The sequence below is a fragment of the Vicugna pacos genome, chromosome 24, assembly GCF_048564905.1.
Source record: "Vicugna pacos chromosome 24, VicPac4, whole genome shotgun sequence".
Lineage (NCBI taxonomy): Eukaryota > Metazoa > Chordata > Mammalia > Artiodactyla > Camelidae > Vicugna > Vicugna pacos.
In genome coordinates this window covers 28,061,525-28,078,980 of record NC_133010.1, presented here as the reverse complement: position 1 = coordinate 28,078,980, position 17,456 = coordinate 28,061,525, and the positions used below count along the sequence as shown (strand labels likewise).

The 17,456-nt window shown below is 52.4% G+C and overlaps 1 protein-coding gene across 13 annotated transcripts in view; it reads right to left on the bottom strand.

The window, feature by feature from the left end:
- LDLRAD4 (low density lipoprotein receptor class A domain containing 4) overlaps positions 1-17,456 on the bottom strand; it is a 127,687-nt gene that overhangs the window by 98,677 nt on the left and 11,554 nt on the right. Inside the window, exon 1 of one of the 13 annotated variants that reach the window (XM_072949359.1) lies at positions 2,745-3,379. The exons of 11 other annotated variants lie outside the window; for them this stretch is intronic. The gene's annotated coding sequence lies outside the window, so the exon portion shown is untranslated. Of the gene's footprint in view, positions 1-1,197; positions 1,219-2,744; positions 3,380-17,456 lie in introns of those variants that run through there. One more of the 13 variants, XM_072949362.1, reaches the window with a different exon arrangement.

The following is a 17,456-nucleotide window of genomic DNA, read 5'->3' as shown; positions in this document are numbered from 1 at the left end:
AACCCTAGGCGTCCTAAGTATGGCTGTGAAAAGACCATTACCTTTAACAACCCAAAGTATCTCACCACCACACAGATCCACGGATCCTTAACTGCAAAGGCAGGCAGGCCCAGCGGAACCTTTCTCCTCTCCCAAAATTCCAGTCTAATTTTGCAGGAGCATCACTGACCCCTGCTTAATGAAGCCCGAGCTAAGGTGACAATGCCCGTGACTGTCTGCAAGGCTGTCTTAACCCATGCGGCAGAAGGTCCTCCAAACTCCGTCCAATTCACACAATCTGTTCCCGCATCTTCATCCCAATCTGGTGAGTATCCCATGTGCTTCCCGCCATTCCAGGTCACAGAGACATTTGAAGTAAACTCAGTCAGCTCTGCTGGGGACGTCGCCATAGCCCGCAGCACCCAGCCTGCCACCATGCAAGAGCAGTCTGTCTGGCTCACATGCTGCAGCGCTCTCTCCAGGAGACTTATCCCCCAAAGCATGTTCCCGCCATGCCACCCGAGTGATCAGCCAATGCAGAGACACCAGATGAAAAGTGACTGTGTCTAGCCAGAGGACCCTGTGAGATTCCTGTGGAGGTCCACTCCAGCCACAAGCCAAACAGTTCACTCTTTGCACGTAACTCCTTCCTGCCAACACTGTGACCCTGCAGACATTACTTTCCCCTCCTGGGAGAAGCAAGCAGCCCGTTTCTGACTTTTCAGATGATGGTTTATTCCTCAACTGACACTGCTCTCGGCAGTCTTCCTAGGATTTAAGGGTTGATTTCTTGGAAAAAGAAGTCAGGGAGAAAACCACAAATGTATGTGGTGGGCATAGTTCTACAGGGACCCCAGTGGGTCACACTTCTGCATAATTTCCTCCTCTTGAGCACAGGCAAAACCCATGACCTGCTTCTAACCACCAGAACACGACAAAGTAATGCAATGCTGTTCCCCTAACCAGGCTATGTTATATAAGGCCCCATCTCAGTCTAGTAGAAAGTGAGACTCCTTTTCTGGCCCTGAAGATGTGGCTGCCACATCTGAAGGACGTGTGAGGGGCCACATGGTGAGGAACTGCAGGGGCCCCTAGGAGCTGAGCATAACCCCCAGCTGACAGCCAGCCATGAAACAGGGACATCAGTCTACGGCTGCCAGGAAATGAATTCTGCCAACAATTTACATGAGCTTAAAAGTGGATTCTTCCCCCACTCACACCTCCAGAAGAGAACACGGCTGGGCTGACGGCTTGATTGCAGCCTTCCGAGATCTTGAGCAGAGAACCAGCTAAGCCATTCCCAGAGTCCCAATCCATGTAAACACTGAGATGATATACAGGTGACGGTTTAAGCCATTAAGTTCATGGTCATTTGTTTTGCAGCAATAAACAGGTTTAATTTAGTAATTAATTGAGGATACATAAAATCTACATCAAATGCATACATAACTAGTACATCCATACAGCCCTCTCTACCTGCCTCATGCATTCACCAGTAAAAACTCATTTCTCCTACTTCACCATGAGCTCCTTGCGGGCAAGAACCACATCACCATCACCATCACCCTGGCAGCCCCAAGACTTTGAAGTCTGTGTGGCAAACAGGAGGCTCCTAACATTTTTTTAAAATAAGCCAAATTTGAAGCTATGATTTGCCAATCTCTATTTACTGCAATAAGGCCAAAGCAACAGAATTTGTACAATCCTTCAAAGCAGAGCTCAGAACCTCAAAATTAATTTCAAAGTAAGTAGAAGACACTTGGCTGCAATGTTGTACCCCTAATGATGAATCAACAATTTCTGCAGTACTGGTTATTTCATTCTACCTGTAATCCTGAGTCAATGCTTGTAAATGTCGCTCACTAGTTACCACTTTCACCAAATATCCTTGTCACTTCTCTGGCATTAGCTATCTATCAACTGAAGGTTAGAAACAAAACAAATCCCCTAAGAACATTTCCAAAGTAAGAATTTGTGAATCATTCTTAATTCTTCATTTATACCAATAATGCATTCCCAGCCAAAATGGAAAAACCTGTGTAGGTCAAATAACCTGGATTTAATTCTGAAACAAAAATGCTAATCCAACTTCATGACAATCTATTTCAAAGGTTAAGATTTTTTAAATTGATGATTTGTAATTCTTGTAAGCAAGATTAAAGCTCTGTTTAAAATTAAAAGTTGAATGCTTAAGTCATTGTTTTTGCTTAAGTCATTGTTTTTGCTACCACTAAGAGAGGAATTACTGTTTATTACAAAGAATGTTGTGTCATTTTAGATTTCAAAAGGACTAGTTCGTTAAGAGAGACTTTAAAATACTCAATTCAGTTAAATTACTCAACAAAGTACAAAATAAAAACTTCCCTCATTACAGAAACGCATTATACTCTCCTGAAATCCATATTCAGGACCTTATCGTATGCTCCTGCTCCCTCATAAATCACTCAATAAACCTGAACTTTCTAAGGTTTATCCTCGGCACAGCCGCACAAGCAGCAGGATTCTCATACTCAAGCCAAGAAAAACTAAAAACACCAGTTCCATGGCATACGGGGCAGAGAATTTCAGTAAATTCACCCCTCCTCGGCATAACTTCAACCCTCTTGGGCCCATCTCCAGGTGTGAATACAACCAACGACCCAGAGCAGGGAGCCGGAGGGTAGAACCCACCCAGCTCCCTCCACCCGCAGCTCCGGGGAGCCTTTCCCACAATCCCGCGAAGGCCAGCATCAACGCCACGCGCCCACAAAGGAAGGACACGCCACCTGGGGACGAGGCTCACTCAGGGGGACGGCACTGGCGGAGGACCTCCCGCCCCGGCCCGGTGCTCGGACGACCGCCGGAGCCACCTCCGGACGCGGGTGCGCGGCCTGCGAGGCTCGGCCAGGCGGAGCCGGCTCCCTGGAGGACCCCTCGCACCGCGCCGGGAAGGGGACGCGCGGCGGGCACAGGACTCGAGTCAGCAGGGAGGTGGGCACGCGCACTCCGGCCTTGCGGACACCCGCTCTCCTCCAGGAGAAGCGGACCAAGGGTAGGCGAGGGCCGCCCAGGTCCTTCCGCTCCCGGCGGGCAGGGAACCCGGGACAGACCCCTCCCCGAACTGCTGGCGGACTCCTCCTGGACCGCTCTCTGCCCGGAAAACGGGCGGAGGTGGGGCCCGCGGGCGGCAGGCAGGGCGAGAGGGCGCCTCAGAGGCCTGGACCCTCCCAGCGCAGAACAGCCGCCGGTCGCCGAGGCAGAACTGCACAGGTGTCCGGTCTCCGGCTCCACTGCTTCGGGCTGTGACGGTCAGAGGCTCCACCTCCCAACTTCACAGCGGCCAGAGCGGCCCGTGAGGGAACCTGACGAGCAACACGGCACCGCGAGGCGAACCACAGCCAACATGGCGGCCGGGCCCTGCTTCCAGGACGCCGCCGCCCGAGCACAGAGCGCGCGCACGGGGAGCACGCATGCGCGGGGGGGGGGGGAAACGCACGAGTGGAGCACGCACGCGCACGAGAGGCAAACACGAGGCACACGTTTGCGCCCCGGGGCTGCAAAGCCCTTAGGACTGATGATTCTGGATCCTGAAAGGGAGAAGTAAACGTTTCAAACCCGACGGGGAACAAAAGCTTGTGACAAAGGTAGAAAAAGCACCGTAAGCAACCAAAAAAAAAAAAAGTTTCTTTTAAGTGATGTTCTGGCCCAACGAGTCAGTCTGGTTACAACGCACCTTGAACAGGGGTTTGAGCTGCGGGTCCCCCAAACGCGGGCTCTCCCCCACTTTCCTCGCACAGATCTTTGAATTCACTAGTAGGGGGCGGGGTCTCTGCTTCGGCAGAGACCGGCGCACGGGGAACTGGAGCACGCGGAACCGCAAGGAGCAGGCGGAACAGCAAGGAGCAGGCTTCCATCAGCTTCCCGCCCGACCCCATCCTCCAGTCCCTTTGTCCCAGCGCCTTCAAGGAGCGGCTCTGTCTCCAAACTCAAGGGAAGAAAGTCACAAACCGAGGCGTCCACAAAAGATCACAGAGCAGCTCTCTGGTGTCCTGGAAGGACGTCCTCTTGAAGCGGCCCAGCGCACATCCCATTGCAGATGTCACTGTACCTGTCAGAAGCCAAACGGACATGCAGCGTGGTCATCGCAGCTGGAGCTCCGGGGGCAGGTCGGGGGACGCCGCCCGGGGTCAGATCTGGCTCCACGCAGTACAAGAGGGGCCCTCCTGATCGGGGAGGACTGGATACGGATGCCAGGGCTCATTCCGGAAGTATCTTGTCCCGAAAATCCTGCTGGTGACCCCTCCTCAGTCCTGCTCCAGCAGTTTCCAGTGTTCCTGGGCGGTCCTCACCTTCCCACCCTCAGGTATTGTCAGGACCCGCCCACCAGAATACCAACCCTTGAGGACAGGTCTCATGTTTTCTGGGCTTTTTATAAAATCGCCTCCCTCCTGTGCACCCCCTACCCAGACTTGTGTCTCCCTATTGGGATTCCCCAGCAGAGCAGCCTCAGAGAAGACTTGAGGCAGAGACTCACCTTCCACACATGTCACCACCTCTTACACCCTAGGGCTCGAGCCTCGTGAGGGTGAGGAAGAGACCTAGGGGCACAGAGGTGGAGGGTCTTGACCTAGGCACCAGGTGGGTCAAGTCCTGGGGCACGAGCTGTGTGAAACTCACTCTGTGATTGGCACCTGCATACCAGAGCCCCCTCGTGACACAGAGCAGTTGCTGCTGGCATGCTAAAGCTAAACACCCTGGTCACCCGAACATATGGCCACATTGCCCAGGGCGTCGGCATGCCCATCAGATGGCAAGGCCGCAGCCGCGAAAAACAGCCCCCACACCCAGGATGGAGCTCTGGCCCAAGTGCCCCATTCTCTGCTCTTTTTGACCTCCTGCTTGGACACTTAATTATGACAAGAATTCAAACAGAGAAGGATACTCAGGCATCTTGGTCGTTCGTGTCTACACAACAATCACCCGTGTGGGCTTGGTGCGCAGCCTGGGCTTGACGCTGTCTTCACTCACTCCTCACAGCAGCCTTGCACAGGCGCTGCTAGCGCCCTTGGCTGACGGATGAGGAAACTGGAGTCTGGAGGGCTCAGGTAACTTGTCCAAGGTCACACAGCCATGAAGAGCTAGGGTTTAACCCCATTCTATCCTACAGGTAGAGTTGCACAGCAATCAAAACTAATAGTTATAAATAAGGGATAAATGAGTATGCTTTGTTCCTGGGGATTCCTTTGAAAACGAAGGTGTGTTTTTGTCGTCATGATCTTCAGCCCCACCCTTTACTACCGTGTTTGGAAACAGCAGCAAGTCATTCACCACAAACAGTCTTTCAGCTTCTTCTGGACGTTCCCCTGAACACCCCACAGGCAGGGGCAACTGCAGATGCCGCGGACCACACTGGGTCAGCACGGGGGGCTCAGTCCCAAGCTGTGGGATACCCGTCATACCCCAGCCTTCCTGCCACGCACCATCAGAAAGGAAGGAGGACTAGGCTGTCATCTCCCTGAAAACCCAAAATGGAACGTGGGAAATGAGACAGACACAAGTCTGCTGCCAAAATAACATGTTGCCTGGTTTTCACAAGTTTTATCATAAAGGTAAAATGTCTTCTCAGTATTTCACTGACCTCTTAGTAGCTGACAGCGAATACAGACCCGGCTCTTAGCAGAGAGCTGTTCCCAGGGCCAAGTCCCTGGAACCGGGAAGGAGCAAATGCTCAAGGCTGGGAAGGGACGGGACACGCCATCCCGTCCCATGAGTAGGAAGAAGAAATCTGAGTGTGTCAACATCCATCTGGACCCACTGGACTGGCACCCGGCCGGCAGGCACCCACACGTAAGACCTGACTCCTGGCCCCAGGCATCCGCGAGCAGAACAGGGTGACAGCCAACACAGAGCCTGCTTGGCAGTCAACCAAGCAGGTGGCGGAGAGGTGGAAGCGCCTGGAGACACAGAGCGGGCGGGGCGGCCTCTGGCCATGGCTGGGCGGAGGCAGGGGTTGGACGGGGGTCCACGCTCCAGGGAGGAATTTAGAAGACGGAGCAGGCTGCTGGACACAGGGCAGAGCAGATGAGGGCAAAGGCCCCCGGAGACGAGGTCCGAGGGGCCGCGGGGGCCAGCGGGCTCACGGGCAGTTGTTCAGATTGGCTTTTACTCAAGAGCGAGGAGAAGCCACTGAGATGGCCATGCCTTCATCCGACGAGGGCTCACCCGACACCCAAGTCACCGAGCCCCGGCCGGACGCTGAAGGCTCGGAGAGGCAGAACCCGGCTCTTCCCCCTCCACGACTGCCACGGCCTCCGCCCCGTGGACTGAGCAACCGAGGCCTCACGTGGGAGCCTGGGAGCAAGGATCCTGCAGACCCACCTCCACCCTCTGCTGACACTCAGCAAGGTGACACCAGAGACAGGGCAGACACCACCGGTGCCCAAGCCTCATCAGAAACCGCATGAAGTTCAAAATCATTTCAGTCTTGACTGTGCCTCACTGGTCTCCACATACTTAACGCTACCAGCGGTACTGTGATGGCTCTGAAGTAGCTGCTCATCGATCTCCAGATACATGTTTGCCATTTTTGTAAACTGAGCCAATAATGAACATCTATGCTTGGTCTCCCTCCTCCAGTAAACTACCCAAGACCGTGTCTTTTAATCCTTCCTCTGTAACTCCTCCATAATACTGTCACTTTGCACTTTCAAACACTGTTAATGCAATATGTATGTGTAAATATGTAGACATACATGCATGTACACATACACACATACGAGCAGATGTCGTGTGTACACGTATACACGTGCAGAGTTGTGATAGTAAATATTTACATATACGTACCACATGCATAACTTCTTTAAAATTTCTAACACTATGTAGCCTGACTATGTGAAGTACATTCCATCTTCTCTTTTCCTCCAGGTCACTTTTTTAGTGCTGGTTGTGACCTACTAAAATGATTTCACGACCTGCCAACAGGTCGTGACCGGCAGTTCTGAAACACTGGTCTAGGCACTTAAATAAAGCACTTAATTAACGACTTAACGAGCCCACGTCCATCACCACGTCAACTGTCTCCCTGCCTGCAGAAAAGCTCACACTCTGCTCTACCAGGGAGACGTTGGGGGCCCTGAAGGACCCCCCTTCACAGCACAGCCCTGCAGGACTGACCAGGAAGCAGAGCAGAGGCCACCGACACCACCTGTGCATAAACTCCTCACAAAGTCTGGGGTCCGGTGTCCTGAAGTAACTCAATGCACACTCGCTGCTAAGGGGTCCTCGCCTTTGGCCTTCAGTGCTTTGATAAACTTGGAAATGGTGACTGAATAGGCCTGGCATGAGCTCTGCTTGGCGCTCGAGAGCAGGGCGGAGTCAGACTCAGCTGGTCTGCAGTGAACCCTGAGATTCCGCACTTTTAACAAGCTCCTAGGGGGTGCACCGTTGTAGCCCGGTAACAAAGTGCTAGAAAGCCCTGGTTTCTACAGATCAGGGAAGCTCCTTAGCCCCTAACAACATGCGTTCGATGCAGCAGAGCGCTTGCTTGCTGGCAGGCATTCAGGCAACACCCACAGCGTGCTCATGTGAGCTTCAGGACTGGTGGTGATGGAAGGGCCCCTGGGAAGAGTGGAGGGCAGATTCAGCCCCCAAGTGAGGGGGAAAAAGAACGCTGGGAGATCAACAGGAAGGTGGGGCCAGGTCCACTGCAGAAACCATAACCTGCCCAAGGAGGGAAAGAACATCTGCTTGGAAGCAACTCGGACACACCAAAAGTGAGCCATGGTATGTGAAAGTGGCTGCAAGCGCCCCGGCAGGCTGGAGATGTACACTTCTGATGAAGCCACCATTCAAAACAATGTCCACCTGCCCCGCTTTACTTGAAGTAAACATAGATGCCCCAGCATTCCCATGTTAACCGATCATTTTAATTGAGGACAGATACATGGTTCTACTACCTCGTTAGAGGTCAAGTTCAGAACACACATCTGGTTGTAAAGACTGTCATTGGCCAAGTCCTTATATTCCATTCTGTCAGATTTTTCTTAAAAAATTACCACATTCCTCAGGATAGAGAGCCCAGAAATGAACCCACAAACTTTTGGTCAACTAACCTTCAACAAAAGAGGCAAGAACACATAATGGAATAAAGACAGTCTCTTCAGCAAATGGTGTTGGGGAAACTGGACAACAGCATGTAAATCAATGGAAGCTAGAACACTCCCTCACACCATACACAAAAATAAACTCAAAATGGGCCAAAGACTTAAACATAAGACGAAGATACAATAAACCTCCCAGAAGAAAACATAGACAAAACTATCTGACATACATCTCAAAAATGTTCTCCTAGGGCAGTCGACCCAAGCAATAGAAATAAAAGCAGGAATAAACAAATGGGACCTAATTAAACTCACAAGCTTTTGCACAGTAAAGGAAACCATAAGTAAAACAAAACGACAACCTACAGAATGGGAGAAAATTTTTGCAAATGAAATCAACAAAGGCTTGATCTCCAGAATATATAAGCAGCTCACACGACTTAATAAGAAAAACACAAACGACCCAATCCAAAAATGGGCAGAAGACCTAAACAAGCAATTCTCCAAGGAAGACATACAAATGATCAATAGCACATGAAAAAATGCTCAGTATCACTAATTATCAGAGAAATGCAAATCAAAACTACAATGAGGTATCACCTCACACCAGTCAGAATGGCCATCACTCAAAAGTCCACAAATGACAAATGCTGGAGAGGCTGTGGAGAAAAGGGAACCCTCTTTCACTGCTGGTGGGAATGCAGTTTGGTGCAGCCATGGTGGAAAACAGCATGGGGATTCCTCAAAAGACCAGGAATAGACTTACCATATGACCCAGCAATCCCCCTCTTGGGCTTGTATCCAGAAGGAACCCTACTTCAGGATGACACCTGCACCCCAATGTTCATACCAGCACTATTTACAATAGCCAAGACATGAAAACAGCCTAAATGTCCATCAATAGATGACTGGGTAAAGCAGATGTGGTATATTTATACAATGGAATACTATTCAGCCATAAAAACCTACAACATAACGCCATTTGCAGCGACATGGATGTCCCTGGAGAATGTCATTCTAAGTGAAGTAAGCCAGAAAGAGAAAGAAAAATACCATATGAGATCGCTCATATGTGGAATCTAAAAAAAAAAAAAAAAAGAACATAAATACAAAACAGAAACACTCATAGACATAGAATACAAACTTGTGGTTGCCAAGGGGGAGAGAGGTGTGAAGGGATAGACTGGGAGTTCGAAACTTGTAGATACTGACAGGCATACGTAGAATAGATAAACAAGATTATACGGTATAGCACAGGGAAATATATACAAGATCTTGTGGTAGTTCACAGAGAAAAAAAAGTGACAATGAATATATGTACGTTCATATATAACTGAAAAATTGTGCTCTACACTGGAATTTGACACATTGTAAAATGACTATAACTCAATTAAAAAAAATCCAAAAAATTACATTCTTCTTCATTTTACACTATTCTTAAGAAATATTTCCCAGCATTTTCTCCATAAGATCATCAAAAACTTACTATTGAAGTTGAAATTCTACACACTTGGAGGCAACTTTTAACCAAGTACAGTCTGCACATGCTGTTATACAAGCTACTGAATTAATAAGGGTAAAAATAAAATTCCAGAAAACCTATGCAGTTCAGCCTTCTCTTACTTGAGGGCATAGAGTCTCTCCTCATTCTTGCAGGTTTCATTAAACCAAGCCCAGGACACTGTGAACTGACTTGCTAGTTTCCATACTTGCTGCCAAATGTCCACTTCTGCAAAACCAATTTCAACCAAAAAAAAGAAAAAAGAAAAGCTAATCTTCTAGTTCTTCACGTGGTCCCATTTATTCAGAATGTGGGGTAAAAAGTTGGAAGAAAGGAAATCAATAGTTGACAAATAATGCAAATGTTAATGTCTTCATTTTTTAATCACTACATTGTCTCAGAATCATTTCCTCCGCTGAGTTCTGGAAGGTTTTAAAAACATGGACACTGCCCAACAATGACCCTGTTGAAGCCAAAGTGCAGCTATTGTAAGGAATTTACTACCTTTCAGCTGGAGGAGTGCTCATGAAAACCCTTCCGAACTACTGACTCTGCTAAGAATTTTCACAGGTTTACAATATAATACTGTGCAGCACCTAAACATTGTGGGGTTTTCCTCTGTGCATTACTTCAGGCTTTAGGAAAGCAGTACAAGCCAAGGTTAATGACCAGTGAAGGGGAGACAGGGCCAGCGTGCAGTGACTTTAGTGCGGCCACGCCAGCTGCAAGGAAATCAAGCCCCGGGCAGGATGCAGTGGGTGCGGGCCACCTCGCTACCAGAAGGAAGAGGAGTTTTCAAAGCATAACATTTGACGTCTGCTGACATTAAAATCTCTCTCTTCCTCAGTGTATGGTAGTAAACCCTTATCAGCACCAAGTTTTCATATCCTCAGTGAATTCAGTGCCACTTAGACAGAACCCCAACAGCTGGGAAATTCAAATAACTGTAACTTTGAGAAGGAAAACAGTTACCCCTACAAGGACCTGAACACACAAAACAATCCGCCACCTTCTCAGTTTCAGTGGCCACCGGGACAGGAGGGAGGGGAAAGGAAGATCTGGGCAGTGAAGGAGGAAACCAAGGCGCAGGGAGAGGAAGGGACTGAGAGGAAAGGCCACGAGTAAGGCCGCCCACAATCCAGCCGCCCACGAGGCACGACCCATCCTGCCCCCATGACAGAGCATGACGCTGTGCCTCAGCCTCAGGAGGAAACTCTGCAGGCACACGGTGAGGAGCACAGGATAAAGAGAAGCCAAGGTCTACACGTGACACAGCCAAACTCAGCAAGGACGTTACTGTCGATCCCACACTCCCCTCCTCTTCCCTCTGGTAACCGTAAATTTGTTACAAATTGCTGGACATGGAACACATAAGCGGAAAGGATTTACTGTATAGCACAGAGAACCACAGCCATTGTCTTGTAATAACCCATAACAAATCATAATCTGCAAAAAACAAACGAAAACAAATCACTATGCTGTATTCCTGAAACTAACACAATACTGTAAATCAACTATACTTCAATTGAAAAAAAAGACAGTGACTCACAATCCAAGGCTGTGGCCTGGGTCCCAGGACAGGCTGGCGTGGGTCTGGCCCCAGCAATCCCAGGAGACCCCGCCAGCTTCAGCCTCCCGGAGCCAACTGAGGACGGGCAGTGACCAGGCTGAGCATCCACGTGAAGGGAGGCGGCTCCTCCCAAGCTGCGCGGCAGCAGGAGCCCAGTCTGAGCGCAAAGCTGCGTGGCCCAGGCTGAGAGCCTGCGCAGGTGGCTTTTAGAAAGTGAATTATCATGCACGGACCATACCCCCTGGAAACCTCCTGATCCTGAGAATATTGTCCCCATTTGTCTCAGATCCTCCGTGACCTGTGATGGGGGAACCAGCGCTACTGCTTCAAGAAAAGTGAGACAGACACCCGAGAGCTATAGTGCTGCACGTGCACACACACCCATGCACACGCACACGCACACACATATGCACAGAGGTGCACATGCACACACACACAACCTACTCAACTGGGGCTTCTATAAACATTTGCTGAAACCTCGCCCGCCCCAGGCAGTGTTTTCTCAAAATTACCTTTCCACAAATGGAGAGGCCAGGAGTCACCGTCACCGGAAACCGGAGAGCCAAGTCCTGGGCTGAGAAGCCACATCCTTCCGTGGTAAACAGTATGAGAAGGCCCGACATCCAGCCAGCAAGACAGCCAAGACCCCCGGCCTGTGCTTTTACCAGAGCCCGGACCTGGGCCCCGGGGTCTCGGGTGCGCCACCTCGCCGAGCTGCAGGGCTGGGCCCCCCACGGCACTCCCACCTAGAAGCAGAACCCGTGGGGCCCTGCAGGAGCTGGGGAAGAACGGGAAAAGCGCTGTCCAGCAGAAGCAGGAGGCCCTGCGGGGCCTCAGTGGTGGACCCCACAGAGAAGCAGGGCCCACAGGGAAGAAAAGCCCACCAGCTCCAAATCCCAGGCATGTTTCCAGGTGTGCTTGGGCCTCAAAGGGGGTTGCATCCAAGGAGATGAGCTCCCCACATCCAGCGAGGGTCACTCTGAGGCTGGATGGCTCCTCCTCATCAAGTGAGGGACAGAGGGACCCCAGGGCCAATGGGACAGGTGACCACTCCTGCCTGTGAGGAGGACAGTCAGGAAAGGCCTGGAGAGAAAGACATCCTCACAGAGGGAAGGAGATCGTGGGAGAAGGAAGGGCAGCAACAGACAACAGGACGTGAGGGGAGCCCAGCCCGAGAAGGGCCACCCAGGGTCCCGCCGCCTCCACCACTGCCGTGTTCCCCAGGCCCCGCCCCACCCCGACAAGCACGAACCGATTTGGCCAAATTAGGTAAAACCAACACTACCCGGCTGTTTCACCAAGCAGATCCGAGAGACGCACAAAGCGCTCTGAGCCCGCCAGCCGCCCCGGGAGCCGTGCTCAGAGAGGCCGGGGCGGCACAGGCACGGCCCCGCGACTGGCTGCTCAAGCAGTGGCCTTCAACACTCTGCGCGTGCTCCTAGGCGCTACTGGAAAATAAAGTGGAGCCTTTTGTCTTTGAGGGGAGACAACGGATGCCCCTTGAGTTTTGTGCGTAGCACAGACAGACAGACAGGCGAAGCAGATACACAGACATGGAGACAAACGACAGATAAAGGTGACGGACGATGGAGACACAAGGGTTAGAGATGAAAGCAGGTGATACAGGTGACAGGAGTCAGGACCATACACGAGGTACTCAGAACATTCCAGGCTCGTGGTTTCCTTTACTCGGTGCCTCTCTAAGAGCTACAACTGGAGGGCGTTTCAGGATTAAGATTCCTTTCACCCCAAAATCAGATGAAAATTTGGAAGTAGCACAAACTATGCAAACCCACCCTTCATTTAAGGAGGTGTCACGAAGCTGCAGTGGCCTCCAGGGGAACATAGCGCCCCAGACAGCTTGTGTCCAGGACACGCCGTCACCCTGAACGGGCCCTGAGAGGAGAACGGCAGCCCCCCGGGGTCACTGGTCTGTGTCCAGTGGGGACAGCGGCCCACCTGCCCCTTCCGCACAAGGTGACACATCGCCCTCGGGAGGCATTTTCCACAAAGACCTTGTTTTATGGAGGGTTAAAGGCCAGTGGTTATGGCCAAATCTTTTCTGCTTCATTCAAACACTCTCAGTGATCCAGCTAAGGAAAGAGGGAATGTGCATCGTGAGAGACCACACCACTGCCTTAGGAACAGTGAGAAAGCAGTAAATACTGAATTAGTGAACAACAAATTTATCACTGCAAACTTCCGTAAGGTGCAGTCAGATCACAAAAGCTTTAAGGGACCCGGTCAAAGACGGAAAGGCAACTGCGAGAAAGATCTAACCTCCAGCGCACAGGCGAGGGATCACCCACTTTCCGAACCTCCCACTGGTCATTTTTAAACATTTGTTTAAAGAAACTTGAATTCTGAAGTCATGAAAGCAAACTTTAAGCAAATATCCAAATCTGGGGGCCATAAAACCCTCAAGAAAACGCATCACATTTCCAGTGTCTTCACTGCTGTCCCCAGGACTACTTTATTAGCAGATCTCAATTTAATGCCAACCAGAAAAGGACTTCATAGAATTCACTGATTAGGACAAATCAGGAAATGAAAAACGACAACCCCACCATCCCTTTAGAGACCTGCTCCTTCAGTGCCAAGCAAAACTCTCTGGGAGCACAGAGGAGACCAGGGCCTGCCCACCCAGACCCTGGCCACCTGTGACTATCCTCCTGGTTGGAAAAAATGGCTTTGGGAAAAATGGAAGTTCCTTTCTGAATATTAGGTGAACAGCAAGGAACAGAAGCAGACACTGGAGACCCCGCACCATGCCACCACTCTTTGGCCAGCGTTCATGTTCTAACTCCATCCACTGTCACCCTCTACCAGAACTGCCACTGGCTCGAGCGCAGGGTTTCCAGCTTCAGCAGGACAGACACCTGGGACTGGATAATGCCCTGCCGTGGGGCCGTCCTGTGCACTGTGGGACAGTTCCAGGTCCTGGTCTGCCACCAAATGCCGGTAGCGCCTCCTGCCTCCCAGTTGGAACCAAAAACGTCTTCCAGACTCTGTCAGATGTGCCCTGGGAGACACATCGTCCCCAGTCGAGACCCAGGCCCAGAGTTTCCAGGGCCATAAAAAATGCCCTACACGAGCATTCAGTTTCTCAGGATTCGAGGCCCCAGGCTGTACCGATCTGGACCGCAGACCACAGTCGGGCCAGGAGCAGGCGGTGGGCCGGGGCAAACCCACCACCCCAATCAGGGCTGTTCCACCAGGGCGAGTCCGACAAGCACCACCATCAGAACCCGGCAGGCCCAGAGCCTCCGTCCTGGCCAGCGCAGGGCTGCATCACAGACACATGGCTCCACGCCGCTGGTGAGCGTCCCTCAGAGGGAGAAGGTTCCCAAAGCAGGGCTCTCTCAGAGGCCCCAGGAATCCTAAGCCAAGACACTGCAATCCCCAGCCTGGAAGGGCTCCTTCCAGGGAGCGCGGGACCCTCCAGGACCACAGCTGCACACACGTGTCCTACGTGCACACGGGCACGCGCACACCTGGCTCCCCCACAGCACAACCTTGAACACTCAGGCAAGCTCTGGCCTCCAGGCCTCTGCAGAGTTCCCTCTGCATAGAAACCTTCCCAAACGCCCACCTGGGTCACTCTTGGGTCCCTGTTCAAACGTCACCTCACTGATGAGGACTTCCCTGATGCTGACACACGATTAGAGCTTTTCAGGTTGAAAGAATTGAGGTTTTTCCCCTCAATGTCCCACTCTCATCTTGTTACTCGTGAGCATGTCCCCGTGCTGAGGCCACTGCGGCCCTGGATGGGACACATCTGGCCCCATCACAGCCACAAATGAAGAGACCACGCCTGATGCACCAGCAGAAGCAAACTCTGCGGCTGGAGTATGAGGCCTGGCTCTGCCCCAGACCAGCGGAGCCACTGCAAAGCAGCCAGGCTCAGCTTTCCTGGCCCTTCCCACACCCCCAGTCCAGTCTCCACACTGCAGCCAAGAGACCAGCCCGTCATCTGCCACCGAGTCTCAGGAGAGGAAATCCTTCATCGGCCAGCGGAACCCGGCCCTGGCGCCCACGCAGCTCCCCCTCCCTGCCCAGCATGTCCCGCCCCCAGGACCAGGCAACCCCTTCGTGCTCATGCCCTCCCAGCTCTCCCCAGGGGCAGGGCCATGCCTGTTCACAGGACAACCGGGCCACCGCACGCTCCCACTGCACGGTCAGCTCCACCAGGTGGGCTGAGCACAGCCAGTGAAACCCGAGTGTCAAGGGGCAGGTACAGCTCTGCGCCTGGTCAAGAGAGTGCATGTTTCCATAGAAAATGAAAGTGTGGTGATTCTGATCATCAGGACTTTAAGAGAATATCAAAGACTATTCTGAATTCCTGGTTGCTTGTTTCCTCTGAACACACTGCCGCTTCCCTGCTCCAAGTCCCCCTTCTCACCTGCAGAATTCACAGAGCGACACCCTGCCTCTCCCCTGACAACCCACCGTCACCCCGAGGGAACCTCGCCTGCCGCAGTCAGTCAGTCACAAGAACGACTCCTTGGGCTTCGTCCTGCCAGTTCACTCTGTGGGCTTAGGAATTCCTCCAAAGGGTGGAGGAACGAAGAAGAAAGCAGGTGTTCTTGGGTTTTTTGGGGGTTTTTTTAAACATTTTTTTATTGAGTTACAGTCATTTTACAATGTTGTGTCAAATCCCAGTGCAGAGCACAATTTTTCAGTTACACATGAACACACATATATTCATTGTGGAAGTGGGGTTTTAAGTATCCACATTACATCACGATAGAGAAACAGAGTGAACGAGACACTGAGAACAGGGCCTGAGGGCATTCCTGCTGGAATGGGGGCGTCTGGTCAGCGGAGGTGCTTCCCTGGACGGGCCAGCCGCTCCCTGTGTCCCCGGAGCGGTGCCTGCGCCCTCCTCCAGACGGGGCGCCCGTGGACAGGGCCCTGGCTGGAAGAGGTGGAGGCCCAGGTCCTGGACCCTGGCTGCTCGGCTCCCTCGAGTGCACGTCTGTCTCACTCCATCCGTTCATCATGGCACAGGCAGTGGTTTGGAGAATGAGCAAAATGCCAAGACAAAATAAAGACAAGAAACACCTGATGAGACACTAAGGACACGGTGCCAGGAGCAAGGGCAGCCGCTCCGCGAGGCCCCAGCACAGAGCCCTGCGCAGACACAACCATGGACCACAGAGGCTGCTGCTCCCAGCACCTCAGCAGCACCTGGCTGCCTGGCTCGGAACACTGGCCGGCAGCTTCTCAGCTTCTCCCCTAGCCTCTACCCATCGAGGGACTCGGGCACCTACTATACGCCCCACGACCATCTCCGAGGTCCCACCCAGCGGGGGCGTCAAGTCACACGACGACACTTTCAGGTGACAGGAACACAAGTGCTTCAGTGTCTACCCGTAACAAACTCCTGACGCCTCAGATGACCACGTCCAGGGGCCAGTCCCGGTGCCTGACTCGCTGGGACCCACCAGGTCCCCATGGAGCGTCTGGGCCTCTACCCAAGACTGAGACACTAGCAGTGCCTGCGGGAAGCACAAGGTGGGCGCCGAAGGCCCCCAAGGCCAGTCCCCTGGTCAGCACGGGGCGGGGGTGCTGCCTGGGGTCCCCACAGCAGGTCAGCACAGTGGGGACGGATACACGTCTGCATCTGAGCTTCAGCAGTGACGTCAGGTTCCCATCAGAACTTCACTTCCAGCGAGCAGACTTACTCGAAAACAAGGAGAACCCAACACATGCTGTTCCTCACTGTGGACCCAACTTCCCTTTCTATTTCCATGGAACTGTGAAAACACATCCTCTCCAATTTGCCTGGTGAGGTCACCAGGGTTGAGTTTTCATACAAGCACTGAACTGTCTTGAACACCAGTAGGCAAAGTGCCCAGCCTCCTCCAGACACTGGCCCCAAGGGCAGGATGCCACCACTAGTAAAGCAACTGCCCTTCAAGACGTCCCCTCGCGGTGTCAGGAGCGCCAGGGGCCTGCCCTGAGAGCACTGTAACTATCGCCACCTTGCTGTGAAGCAGCTCAGCGTGTAAACCTATAAACATATCCACTAGCAGGCTGGTGGTTCACTCATTCATTCATTCATTCAACAAACCACCACCAGATAATGCCTACTGCGGGCGATGACTGTGGGCACCACCGAACCACCGGGAACAAGCACAAGAAAGACGGCTCCTCGGGAGAAAGGAGCATCGGGGCAGGGCCGGCGCCTCAGCCCTGGGCGTCAGCCAACCCAGGGTCCCGGGAAGGCGCGCGGAAGCCCGGCCGTGGCTCTGCAGCCAGACTCCGCGCCGTGCTCCGGTTCTCACAGTCACACGGCTGGAGAAAGCGAAGTCCGCGGAGTCGC